The 13,421-nt window shown below is 40.0% G+C and overlaps 1 protein-coding gene across 1 annotated transcript in view; it reads left to right on the top strand.

Annotated features, from left to right (window-relative positions):
• Positions 1 to 13,421, top strand: part of LOC112047261 (18S rRNA aminocarboxypropyltransferase) — a 168,611-nt gene that overhangs the window by 47,337 nt on the left and 107,853 nt on the right. The gene's annotated exons all lie outside the window — the stretch shown is intronic.

Raw genomic sequence — 13,421 nt, 5'->3', positions numbered from 1 at the left:
TGTTCGTTAGTCTCGCTAAAACTCGAGAACGGCTTAACGGATTTATCTTATCTTGGTCTTGAAATGTGTTCGTGAAGGTATAGGGAAGGTTAAAAAGGTGAGAAAAAATCAAATAATTTCCGGGAAAACCCTAAAAACAGCCCTTTTCTATTTCCCATACAAACGTTTAAGAGTCAATCGGTAGGGATAGGGTAGGGGTAGAGTAGGGATAGAGAATAAGTGCACTTATGTCAAAACGAAGCTTGACCGGGTCCGCTAGTAAATAATAAAACATCCATTGAGATAGGCATTGCAAAGCTTTTGAAGCCTAAAAACTTGAATGAACTCAACGGAATACAGGGTTGGCAAACGCTTTTTATTTGAATTGAATTACAAATCAACATCTGTTTTAGGCTTCCGTAGTCAACGAGGTATTTTTAATAGTTTCGTAATATTCGTCTGTCCGACCGTTTGTTCCGGCTTGGCTCTGAAACTATTCGGTACTACTAGAGAGCTGTAATTTAGCATGAGTATTGAGCCGTGATAGCCCAGTGGATATGACCTCTGCCTTCGATTCCGGAGGGCGTGGGTTCGAATCCAGTCCGGGGCATGCACCTCCAACTTTTCAGTTGTGTGCATTTTACAAAATTAAATATCACGTGTCTCAAACGGTGAAGGAAAAAGATCGTGAGGAATCCTGCATACCAGAGAATTTTCTTAATTTTCTGCGTGTGTGAAGTCTGCCAATCCGCATTGGGCCAGCGTGGTGGACTTTGGCCTAACCCCTCTTATTCTGTGAGGAGACTCGAGCTCAGCAGTGAGCCGAATATGGGTTGATAATGATGATGTACTCGTATATTGTGTAGTCGGATGCAATTTTCATGACGTCTTTGAAATAAGGTGCCGGAGTCCCTACACGCAAGTCAGACATAAAGTACATACGCTAAAATCAAGACGCGCGGGGTGACGCCTCGCCGCCGCGCTCCTGCGCTACCGGCGTTACCTAAAATCTTATATTGCTTTCGGTTTCTACACGATATCGTACCGGAACGCTAAATCGCTTAGCGTTACGTCTTTGTCGGTAGGGTGGTAACTAGTCACGGCTGAAGTCTCCCACCAACCAAAGAGGTATGGGCATAATAACTAATATTATTAAGCTGAAGAGTTTGTTTGTTTGTTTAATTGAACGCGCTAATCTCGCACTACTGGTCCGATTTGAAAAAATATTTCAGTATTAGATAGCTCATTAATCGAGGAAGGCTATAGGATATATATTATTATTTTTCCACATATTCCTACGGGAACGTGAACCACGCGGGTTAAACCGCGCGACGTCAGCTAGTACCTTATATAGTTATACGAGTATACCCACCTTCCTACATACGAGTAGGTAGATAGGTATTATGAGTATATTTAATTTTTTTTTAAATTAAAGTTAAATTTTAACTGCCTCATTGGTCTCGTGAATAGCTGGTTCAGCTACGGACAATGAGGTCCAGGGTTCGAATACCTGGTCAGGCCAACAAAAACAAAATAGGTTATTGGGATTTTTCTTACAAGGAAAATCTTAATAGCAGCCTGGAGTTTGGAAGTTGGCGGTGTTAGTACACCCCCGTGCCTCGGAGAGCACGTAAAGCCGTCGGTCCTGCGCCTGATCTCTCACCGGTCGTGTCGGTCTGCCGTCCCATCGGGTTTCGAGAGTGAGGGAAGAGAGAGTGCACCTGTGCTTGCGCACACACTTGTGCACTATAATATCTCCTGCGTAATTGGTTAATCTCACCATAAGATTAACCGCCGTGACCGAAAATTCGGTCGGGAGCATATTATATTTAAATTTAATGGTTAATAATAGTTTTAATATGATCTCCGCCAGCCCTTACGGCTCGGTGCGGGGGTAGAAAGTTGCAAGGGAGGCGGTTTGACCTGCAAGTAGGTCGTGCGATCGATGCACCTCTGCATCTTGCTACCACAACGCTACAACCTGACTGTGCAATACTGTATCTATACTAACATTATAAAGAAGAGTTTGTTTGATTTAACGCGCTAATCTCAGAAACTACTGGTCCGATTTAAAAAAATATTTCAGTGTTAGATCATCATCATCATCATTATCAACCCATATTCGGCTCACTGCTGAGCATGAGTCTCATCTCAGGATGAGAGGGGTTAGGCCAATAGTCCACCACGCTGGCCGAATGCGGGTTGGCACACTTCACAACCACAGAGAATTAAGAAAATTCTCCGGTGTGCAGGTTTCCTCACGATGTTTTTCCTTCACCGTTTGAGACACGTGATATTTAATTTCTTAAAATGCACACAACTGAAAAGTTGGTGGTACATGCCCCGGACCGGATTTGAACCTCCCTCCATGCCCTCCAGAATCGGAGGCAGAGGTCATATCTACTGGGCTATCACGGCTCTCTCATGGGAAGAAAGAGCGATTTGTTCGACTCCGCCGCCATTGGACGACGACATGACCACTCTCGCCACGATCACAATTTTGTTCATAACGCATCCTTACAGGTTCGGTATAGTGGCAAGCTTCAATTATGACTAAAGTGTTTTTCAGATAGCATGAGTACGGTGACAGTCGCCTGTATGACGTTCATAATACGTACTATTATCGTGAATCGCGGCAATCTTTCGAGAGTGAAACGAACTGTCACCCGCACCATCCAACATGAAACGAACTGTAGTTACCAGCAAAGATTAAGACAAGCAGACGCCGCGCGGTTGTATCCTCGTTGTTCCTGTTGCCATAGAAATACGGAGATAAAACATAGCACAGTGCAGCTTTACATCAGTGAAAGAATTGTTCAAATCGGTTTAGTAGTTTCAGAGCCTATTCAATACAAACAAACAATAAAATCTTTCCTCTTTATTATATTAACCATCATCGGCAATCCATATTCGGCTCACTGCTGAGCTCGAGTCTCCTCTCAGAATGAGAGGGGTTAGGCCAATAGTCCACCACGCAGGCCCAATGCGGATTGGCAGACTTCACACACCTAGATAATTAGGTATGCAGGTTTTCTCGCGATATTTTCCTTCACCGTTTGAGACACGTGATATTTTTTTCAGAAAATGAACATAACTACTTTTACATATCTATGTTTTTTGTGACATAACTGAAAAGTTGGAGGTGCGTACCCCGAACCGGATTCGAACCTATGCCCTCTTAATCGAAGGCAGAGGTCATATCTACTGGGCTATCTATTGTATAATAATACAGTATAATTATATACCTAATATTAATATATTATAGAATAATCAAAGGGTTCCGGTATGATACAGCGCCTAAACAGGCAGAAGTATGAGTAGGATAAACTTGTATCTACATCTTCGAAGTGATTTCCATTTAGCTACTAACATTTACTAATAAACTAAGAGCCCGTGAACCCTCGATCTTCATCATTTTATATAAATAAAGCTGAAAGTTTGTCAGTTCATGCTGGGCCAAAGGGCAAAGCCACCACGGTCCAAACTCCATAATTGGCTATCGTACTAACTTATGGTAGGAGCATGAGCTAACGAACTTTCAGCTTTTAATAATGACGAATGTCTGGCTGTCGCTAGCTCTCCGTCTACAACAAGGCAAGTCAAATAAACAAGCCTGTAAAAGCAAATACAATACCAACAATTATATTTAATGTCGAATACGAAATTTCACATTCACATTCATGTAAGTTGTAATGGTTTGGACGAACTACAAGGCTTGTCTGGCTCGGTTCCAGCAATAGCTGTCAATAAACTTGCTAAAACAACGGTCATGGAGAAACAAAACAAGGCTGAATTAGGTACAGTTACTTGCCTAATACCATATTATCTATACTTATAATAAATCTGTAGAGGTCAATTCTGTACATGAAATATATTTCCAAAATAACTATCAGGGGGTGATTAGTGATCGATACTGATGCCAAAAATGAATTCACTAAAATTTTTGGCTGTCTGTCTGTCTGTCTGTATGTTCTTTATAGAAACAAAAACTACTGGACGGATTTTAATGAAACTTGGTACAATTATTCAACATACTCCTGGGCAGGTTATAATATACTTTTCATTACGCTACGATCAATAGGAGCAGAACAGTGAAGAGAAATGTTGAGAAAACGGGAGAAGTTACTCAATTTTTTAAGCTTCCGTCGCGTGTACAGCCTTAATGGTTAAAGCTACATAGAAATCATGTATGACGGAAATGTTCTCCTTAAAATTATGTATAAAAACACAACAGCATATATAAGTCTATTTTTTATGGTTGACTCACAATAACACGTGTAACTGCCGATAGCTTAGCAGTTCGGAGCTTTGTGCTAAGAAGTGCAGCCTTAATGAGTAGGGTAGGGGTAGGGCAGGGGTAGGGTAGGGTAGGGATAGGTTAGTGGTAAGGTAGGGGTAGGGTAGGGATAGGGTAGTGGTAGGGTAGGGGTAGGGTTGGGATAGGGTAGGGTAGGGGAAGGGTAGAGGTAGGGTAGGGTAGGATAGGGGTAGTTGAAAGTTTACAACGACTTTCACGCAGACTAAGTCGCGGGCGTCCGCTAGTACCGAATAATAAAGACTAGCAGTTTCCATTCCCGTGGGAATACGGGGTTTAAATATAGCCTATGTTTATAGCCTATATTAGTTTAGATATGTCAAATACATACACGTCTGTAGGCATCGCGGCAGAAACATTTTCACGGTCAAGGGCTGGTAAGGCCATACGGCAAAAATCCATGGGGAATTTGGCAATACATAATAGTACAAGTACTTGGGTTTGATATCCTCCCGTTGGCGGTTTGACCTTGACATGTACCTACTAACTCCTACCATTTTCTTTACCATTCGCTTTTTGTCTAACTGGAGGAGAAAGGGGAAGATTGACCACGTTAACAAAATTTTCTTGATAATTAAACTAGGAATAATTTAATGAAGAAATAATTAGTAAAAAACACATACAACTACGTATATAAGTAACTGTATTGAAAGTAACTAACTAACGAAATCGACAATGAAGCAAAAATAGGTACAAGTAGCGTCCATAGACATTTATATGAATGGTCGATTCAATGTTAAAAGTTCCGGTAATAGGTAGTAAGTACAAATACATTTAGATAAGAAACGAAGCAAATGCCTATGTAATACTTGTAACCTACAGTGCTATGCTGACTGATATCCAGTATCTAAATGTCACCTAGATAAATTATTACCGTGGAAGTTTAGAATTAATAAATGCTATATTTATAAGAAGCAACCTAAACATACTTTTACAAGATTCATTTAAGTCATCAAACGGTAGCTAAACGACATAATTTAATATTAACCTACAGTAATATTATCCAATACAACGCATAACTCTCCAGTAAATATGATTCATAAATTAGGTTTACAAACGCAATTCTCCTAAACCTATCATCCATGGTTCAACAAGTTTACCGTCAATATGAATTCAACCCTAATTCTATGGAACAGCGCCTCTGAAAGGCCTATCGAGCATTATCTCATTTGATATCTGATACGGCGGAGGATACGGCTAGTACGCACGCGCGACGGTATCGACTTGCCCCTTCCTCCCCCCGGAACATGAGCGTAGTGCTCACAGGACTCTGATAAGCGCAGGGATAGGTATAGCCTATGAGGCCTAACTGGCGCTATCATATAGCTAGGAGTTATCTATCTAGGTAAATGTAGGCATCTGTAGGTAGGCGCGACGGAAAAGCGGTTTAGTACCAACAATACTTTTGTTGTTGTTTTTTTTTTAAAGTTCAATCTCGCATTTTTTTTAAATGCGAATACAATTGCTCGAGACCGATTATAGTAGTAGGTGAGTCACAAGGAGGCCTACTGCCTTTCTTTTACAATCTCACCTAATGGTAAGTGATGATGCAATCTAAGATGGAAGCGGTCTAACTTGTTAGGAGGAGGATGAAAATCCGCACTCCTTTTGGTTTCTACACGACATCGTACCAGACATCGCTTTGCGGTACGTCTTTGCCAGTAGGGTGGTAACTAGCCACAGCCGTAACCTCCCACCAACCAGACCTGGACCAATTAAGAAAATCTCAATCGGCCCACCCGTGGGATCAAAGTCAGGAGCCCCGTCTTGTAAATACAAAGCGCATAGGTACCACTGCGTCACGGAGGCCATCGTTATCAACGGTTAGAAAAGTTTATAAGGTCCAAACTTCGCCGTATTTTCGAATGCTTTTTTCGCGAGAGAACCTGGATTCGCTGATCGGTACAACTCGGATCAATTTATATTTTTATATTTTCACAATTGGGGTTTTTTTCTAATATTGCCAAGCGATTTAACGATTCAGCAGGATGCTGTGTAGAAACCGCAGTCTTACACACAGTCAATAGTCATACAATATGGGTAGAATGAACTTGCACCTCTTTCTATTATTTCCCTAACCCTCCATTATTTTTTCTCTTTCTACAGTCGTTCCTACATTACTGAAGATCGTGGTCCTGGTAAGATCTCAACCTTACCTTAAATCTTCACTTCCCTTGTGAGATTCCAGTCAAACTTTAAAAATCAACAAATAGGTTGGCATCATGACATAATCATACGTCTTTAGGTTATCCTTATGTTATACCTAGTAATAATAAATACCTACCCAATATACTAAAGCTCCTAAATTTAGGTATTCTCGTGAGATGTAATTATAGGTACCTCGGTAGAGGCGAGCGTAGATTTATCTCGGTATAGCAGGTAAAATTAAACGCCCTCGATGCAACTCCCGAAATACACCAACATTCCCTAGATTATATTGATTGGCTTTACTGTATTGTTGTGCTTCTACTTTTAGTTTAATCCATTACTAGCTGACGCCGCGCGGTTTTACCCGCGTGGTTCCCGTTCCCGTAAGAATATGCGGATAATATATAGCCTACAGCCTTCCTCGATAAATGGTCTATCTAACACAGAAAGAATTTTTCAAATCGGACCATTATGCAGCATGCAGTAGTTCCTGAGATTAGCGCGTTCAATCAAACAAACAAACAAACAAACAAACTCTTCAGCTTTATTATATTAGTATAGATACATCATTTTAGCAATCATCAAGTCTACTAAGCGTTAAGGGTCCACTTAGGTATTATACCTTTTTCTAAGGACCGTGAGAGGGGTAAACGATACTTAAAGAGATTTAGTAATTTACGAATTGCTACTACAAGCAAGAACTTTTTAGAATTAACATGCGACTAACGCTGGAGCTAAATTATATCTCATGAAGAGAAACAGACAAATATTAACCAATAGCGGCGCAGCCGGAAATATCGCAATATCTTTCATTGCCTTGGGACGAAAGAGATGAGTATGCGACAACTCAGCCGCTATTAATCAATTATCTATTTCTCTCAACAAGATAAGTCGTTGGTCGCATGCTAGGATACTCGTAGAGGATTTCCTGTCGAATTTGGTTGGGATTTGGGTTTTGATTCGTCGGTTTTTCACCGATAATAAACAACAACAATAAAAAAAAAAATAGGCCTCTTGCATGAACTTCCAAACAAAACGGTCTCGAGCCGCCAGCATCCAACGGTTCCCTGCAACCCGCTTGATGCCCTTCATTGGTCACCATAGTGGGTTCATATAATAAGTATTATATGAGCAAGATAATATTACATACCAACGTAATGTCTGTTACCTAATCACAGATCGTCTGAGCATATCGAGTACGAAGCTATAACAGTTGTTCAGCTGTATAGTTAGGGTTGCCAGGTCGCCAAACCTATTAGCCGGACAGACCGGCTTGTTTGGCTGGACATTTGGGTAAAATGCCCGGACACTCTAGTCTTAGTAGGTAACTGTATAAAAAAATCAAGCTTTTGTAAGACTACCAAAACTCTGATTAAATTCTAATAAAATATCAAAAAAGACCCATATATGAGGTATTTTTAGGGCACGAGCCGTAAGACGAGGACCTCAATGTTAAAATTATTTTTGCAGACGCAGCTTGCAACTCAATAAAAATCAAATAAAAAAATACGCATTCCACAGACAAGAACGCTGCATTTCGTCTCAATTTCAAAATGAGGGGCTTACTTTTCTTTATAATATTATGTTCTTACTCGTACCCACCTATGATGATTATATTCACAAATAAAACCTACTTCGTTTTATAGAGGTCTTTATTTCAGGCTGATTAAACTATTAACGAAACCTTTTTCGTTTTATAGTAGCCTTTTTCGTTTTATCAAAAATTAAAAAAAAAACAAATTTACTTTAGCCCCTAGAGGCTGAAATGCTTGTTTAGTCCCGCTGTGGAGTGGTAATATGACAGTGTTTTTGAAAGTAGTGAAAATAATATTGGGTTAATCAGTCAAATAAAAACATCAGTTAAAATTAAATTCTTGAAAATTTTAAATCTTAATTTGATAAACAATCGAATGACCTGCGCTCAGTCACGCTCGTTAGCGAAATATAAAAAGCCTAACAAAAGCTGGACAAGCCGGACAAGCCGGACAAGCCGAAATAGCTGGACACAGTTTATTTAGGCCGGACACGCAATCAAAAAGACCAACTATGTCCGGCGTTATCCAGACGCCTGGCAACGCTATGTATAGTATGATCCCGGCGCACTGCCAAGGTCACATCGATTATGCGAGCGAGAAAAGAATAAGCCCCTCTCCCTCTAATGAAAAACCCCAGCTGAGTTTCCCTAATGTTTGTAAACAATGGAAAACTAAAAATACTCGGCTTTTTTGTACAACTTTTCTTTGGTGGTTTATTTTTGGCACATCTTTATGTGCATTATTTTTAAATTCCATCGAAATTAAGTAAAGCTCCAAAGAAGAAAAACAACATCATTAACAACCCAAGTTATGCTCACTAGTGAGCACGAGTCTCCTCTCAGAATTAAAGGGGTTAGGTTAACACTCCACCACGCTGACCCAACGAGGATTGGCAGGCTTAAAGAATTAGGAAAATTATTAGGTTTGGTTTCCTCACGATGGTTTTCCTTCACCGTTTAAGACACGTGATATTAAACTTAATTAAAATGCACTTAAGAAAAGTTAGTGTGGGATGCCCTGGATAGGATTCGAACCTACGCCCTCCGAATTGAAGGCAGAAATCATATCCACTTCCACGATATAAGGGCAATAAAAAAATAAACATTATTCATAACTTACCTACCTTGCGTAAGCTGTTAGAAACGGTTCAACGATTAAATTTTTTTTTCTACATAATAAACATAACAACATTTTTCTCGTTTTCTATTTAAAGTAAGTCGTACTTATCTATAGGTAAGTACTAAGTAGATACATAAGCTCATTAACTGCAAAGTAGGTACTCCCACAGTACTTTAGTAGGTTTCTCTTACAAATCTACGTTATTGATATTAAAACTGTGTAGTCTACGCAATCACAAATTGGGGTAGTAGAGGGTAATCTCTGGATACACAGAACTGCCCCTGTAGCCAAGTGGCAAGTCGATTCTCTTTCTACGATCGTAAACGCTTTGAAAACTAGAAAAATGTATGGGAATGACAGATCTTGATCACGTGACCTGCCGATAGCAAATGTCAAAATGTTGGTTGGCTACAGGGGCTGACTTTAAAAATTCTTTTACCAATAGACAGCCGCGTTATTTGCGAGTGTCATAGGGTATACTTTATTTCCATAGTCTCACGGGAATGGGATCTATGCGGGAGAAACCGAGGGACGTCTGCTAGTATTTAATATAGTTGTGAACTTTCAGTAACTTCCTAAATCACAGAAACAAATTAGCCTTTTTATTGAAGAGGGAAGTTTGCAACTTCAACATCAAACAACTTAAATATGTGTTATCAATTATCATTCCGGAATCGGTATTGACGAAAACGTGCTAATTAAAACGTGGAGTTATGTATTCCACCAACTCCTTAATTCCATGCTGGTATGTACTGAAATATGTATGTACGTACAATAAAAATCTACTTCACTATCTGCCTCAGAGGCGTCTCTAGCTCTCGTAGCGCCCTCTCGCACCTAAGCGTGCTGAGCACTGTTAAAATGGAATATGTACAAACATCAGTAGTTACCTATTTGCCTCTCTCACTATAGACACATTTATTTAAGAAGAGCTCTAGATTCCATGCAAAATGTAGGTGTGCGAACCAGAGTATTTTTACGTGAGGTTACGTTTGGTTAAGTTAGGGCCAGCCATCATTTGCGGAAGATTAGTTTTTGTGTTCCCGGAACTCAGGCATCAGGCGAGGCGATGGAACCTTGCTGGGTTTTAGTGGGTATTCTGGCTGACTCGCAGCCGGTGAGTCCCACATACTCCCTCGAAAATAGTGCCAGCGTATGCCGCTCTATTTCTGGGGGAGATGCGTAAAAGCATTTCCCAGCATGAAAAAAAAAGGGCCAGTCATCAAAACCCGCGCGGTGAGTAGCTCTTGGCCGCCCCCGGAAAGCACCCCCTGCACCATAGGTAAAGACGACTCTGATATGCCTATTGCAATATAGGCCCAGACTATCTGTTGTTTCTGTTTAATATGAGGATATCCAGAGGGTTGCAGGGAGCCGCTGGATGCTGGTGGCTCGAGATTGTTATGCTTGGAGGTCCATGCAAAAGACCTATATCCGGCAGCGGACGTCTATCGGCTGATAAGGTAAGGTAATAAAATGAGAAAGATATAGCGGTGAATTCGAAACTCGCAGTTGCGAGTTATACAAAACATGCATGTTGATAATAATGACAGGGACCGACGCGACGTATGCTCTCCAAGGTATAGGAATGTACTCTGTGCCTTCACCAACTAAACCCACTCCGAGCTAAGGCCACGTCCACAGAAGCCTCGTAGGCTATCTGGACTGGACATGGGCAACATGGCAATGAAAATCTTAGTATTTTTATATTAATTAAGTAGGTTACCTACTTACTTATCATTGACCCGGTCTAGGAGTCAGTTCCAGGACGTCCTGATCCGCAACTGAGGCCAGACACGTACTTACTTACTTAAATTATTTAAGTAAAAACATTTATATATAGTTTTATAGAGTTAACAAGATTTTGATGACTAAACAGATGAAACCGTACATAAATTAAATATTGAGTCATAGAAAACGAGACCTGAAAATGTTTCTTTAGTGCAACAAACCTTATAAAGACATACCTACTAGCCGCTGTCTCGCAGTGTCACCAACATTTCTGTGAGAAAATAAGTATGCAAGTAAGTATGTACTATTTCAGACTCTGGGGCAAATTGTATCAAAATCGATTCAGACGTTCTTTTATAAAGATAGAGCGAAGTTTTGAAGTTAAAATAAATAATAGTGATCTTTTGCCCCATTCCTTTATTGGGGTACCTACCTAAAACAAACAATTATTGTAGGTATGCCTCATTATACAACCCAGCAGGCAGGTCATCTCCTCCCAAATGATAAATCTGGGTGGGAGTACGCCGTACAGGCTTCGAGGCTTAGCCTATTTGCCCGGGTAAGACACCTACAACCCGGATAAGACAGAAGAAACTTTCGTTTAATTGTTACGAACATGCATCAAAACACTTGGACCGATTTTAAAAATTCTTACACTAATGAAAAGCTACATTATCAACGAATAAAATAGGCTTTATTTTTATACATAATAGGTATCCAATTCCATACGGAAACGGAAACTATCCCGTGAAACCGCCGTGCCGGGCGCCTACTAGGGTAATAAAAGGAAGAATCGTTTACGTAGAGATTTGTTTTGCGCAGCTCACGAGAATTTCAAAGCTTCGCTGTAGAGCTTTTCACTTCTTTGTTAGTATTTCGTGGCTGAATGGTTCTACGTTTATTCAGTAACGAAAATAAATAAAAACGTAAACATTTTGGTAACCCTTGAACGAATTTCACTCTGTAAAATTTTCACATCGGAAGCCTTGCCAATCAAAATGGATTTTTAAAGAGAAGAATTTTTAAAGTTCAAAATAACGATTGATTAAAAAGAAAATTATGCTAACTGTTGTAATTTTAGTAGATATCTAGTATAACTTGTGCTCGTTCGAAAATAATATCGCCATGTTTACCTATTTCCATTTTCCGCAAAGAACTGTTGTTTCGGACTCATTATCATTATCATTGACAACCATTTACCTCTTACTAAATACGAATAGGAGATCGGTGTTAACAACTCATATTCGGCTCACGTTGATCACAAGTCTTCTCTCAGTATGAGAGGGGTTTGGCTAATACCACCACGCTGACCCAAAACGGATTGGCAGACTTCACACACGTAGAGAATTAAGAAAATTCTCAGGTATCCTCACGACGGTGATATTTAATTTCTTAAAATGCACATGCTTAGCTGAAAAGTTGGAGTTGCATGCCGTAGACGGTATTGAACCCACGGCTCTGTGCTTACGGCACTGTGTTTCGGACTAAGTATTTTTGGATGGATTTCATAGAAGGGTTCGATCCCCGGCTGGACCGATTGAGGTTTTCTTAATTGGTCCAGTTCTGGCTGGTGGGAGTCTTCGGCCTAGTTACTAAATACCGACAAAGACGTACCGCCAAGCGATTTAGCGTTCCGGTACGATGTCGTGTAGAAACCGAAAGGAGTGTGTATTTCATCCTACTCCTAACAAGTTAGCCCGCTTCCATCTTAGATTGCATCATAATTTACCATCAGGTGAGATTGTACCTACACAAGGGCGTTACGTAGAGAATAAGAAAAATCAAAGATTTCAGTTTCCATTGAAATAACAGGCACTGCCAGGCCAGTTTTGGAACTGTTAGTACTGCCAATAGCCTCTGCCTTCCAAACCATTTGACGTTTCAAAAGTGCTTAGAAACCAAGCCAATATTATTACAATACAGAAGTGGTGTAAATAATTAAATAAATAACACGAGATTACATTAAGTATCACCGTCTAATTAATCAAAACAATTCAATAATATTTTAACGAAGACAGAACCTTAAAGTAAAGTAAGTATGACCGGCTCAAACATTCGCATCCCACTTCTGATGTTAATTATATTATTTCCCTAGCATTGCTGTTCATTGAAAGAGCATAATAATATAGCCTACCCCTATAGCGAAACGAGCGTGCGTTCCACATAATACTAAATGTCGTCACCCGGAGGCATTTATAGTGCGTAGCCTTTGCCTATTAAGAACACCTGTTTAACCACCCAGTAAGAATCCTCTAATAGAGTGGAAACACGTAACAGAAAAGTAAATCTACCCGCGAACCTCCTAACTCCATTTTAAAACGATCATACTCCGATGAAAACCAAAAGTCAAGTACTAATTAATTAAATTAAGTAGGAATGGAGTTTTCTGACCAATGTTTTAGGATGCACACAATCTGAACGAACGAATTCTGACAGTTAATTTCCATTCCCAAGGCAATATGATAAATCATCGTGCCGGTTGTCATGACAATTTGTTTGTGTGATTATTTTGCTTTACATAATGGCTCATTATGGTTACCTCTTGAGAAGTAAAAATATTCATACTTCGTCAGGTTTTTTGTTCTATTATGTTT

This window comes from Bicyclus anynana, chromosome 7 (assembly GCF_947172395.1).
Source record: "Bicyclus anynana chromosome 7, ilBicAnyn1.1, whole genome shotgun sequence".
In the NCBI taxonomy this organism is placed as follows: Eukaryota; Metazoa; Arthropoda; class Insecta; order Lepidoptera; family Nymphalidae; genus Bicyclus; species Bicyclus anynana.
Note: the sequence above shows the minus strand (reverse complement) of the source record. Positions and strands in the feature narration are given on the sequence as shown.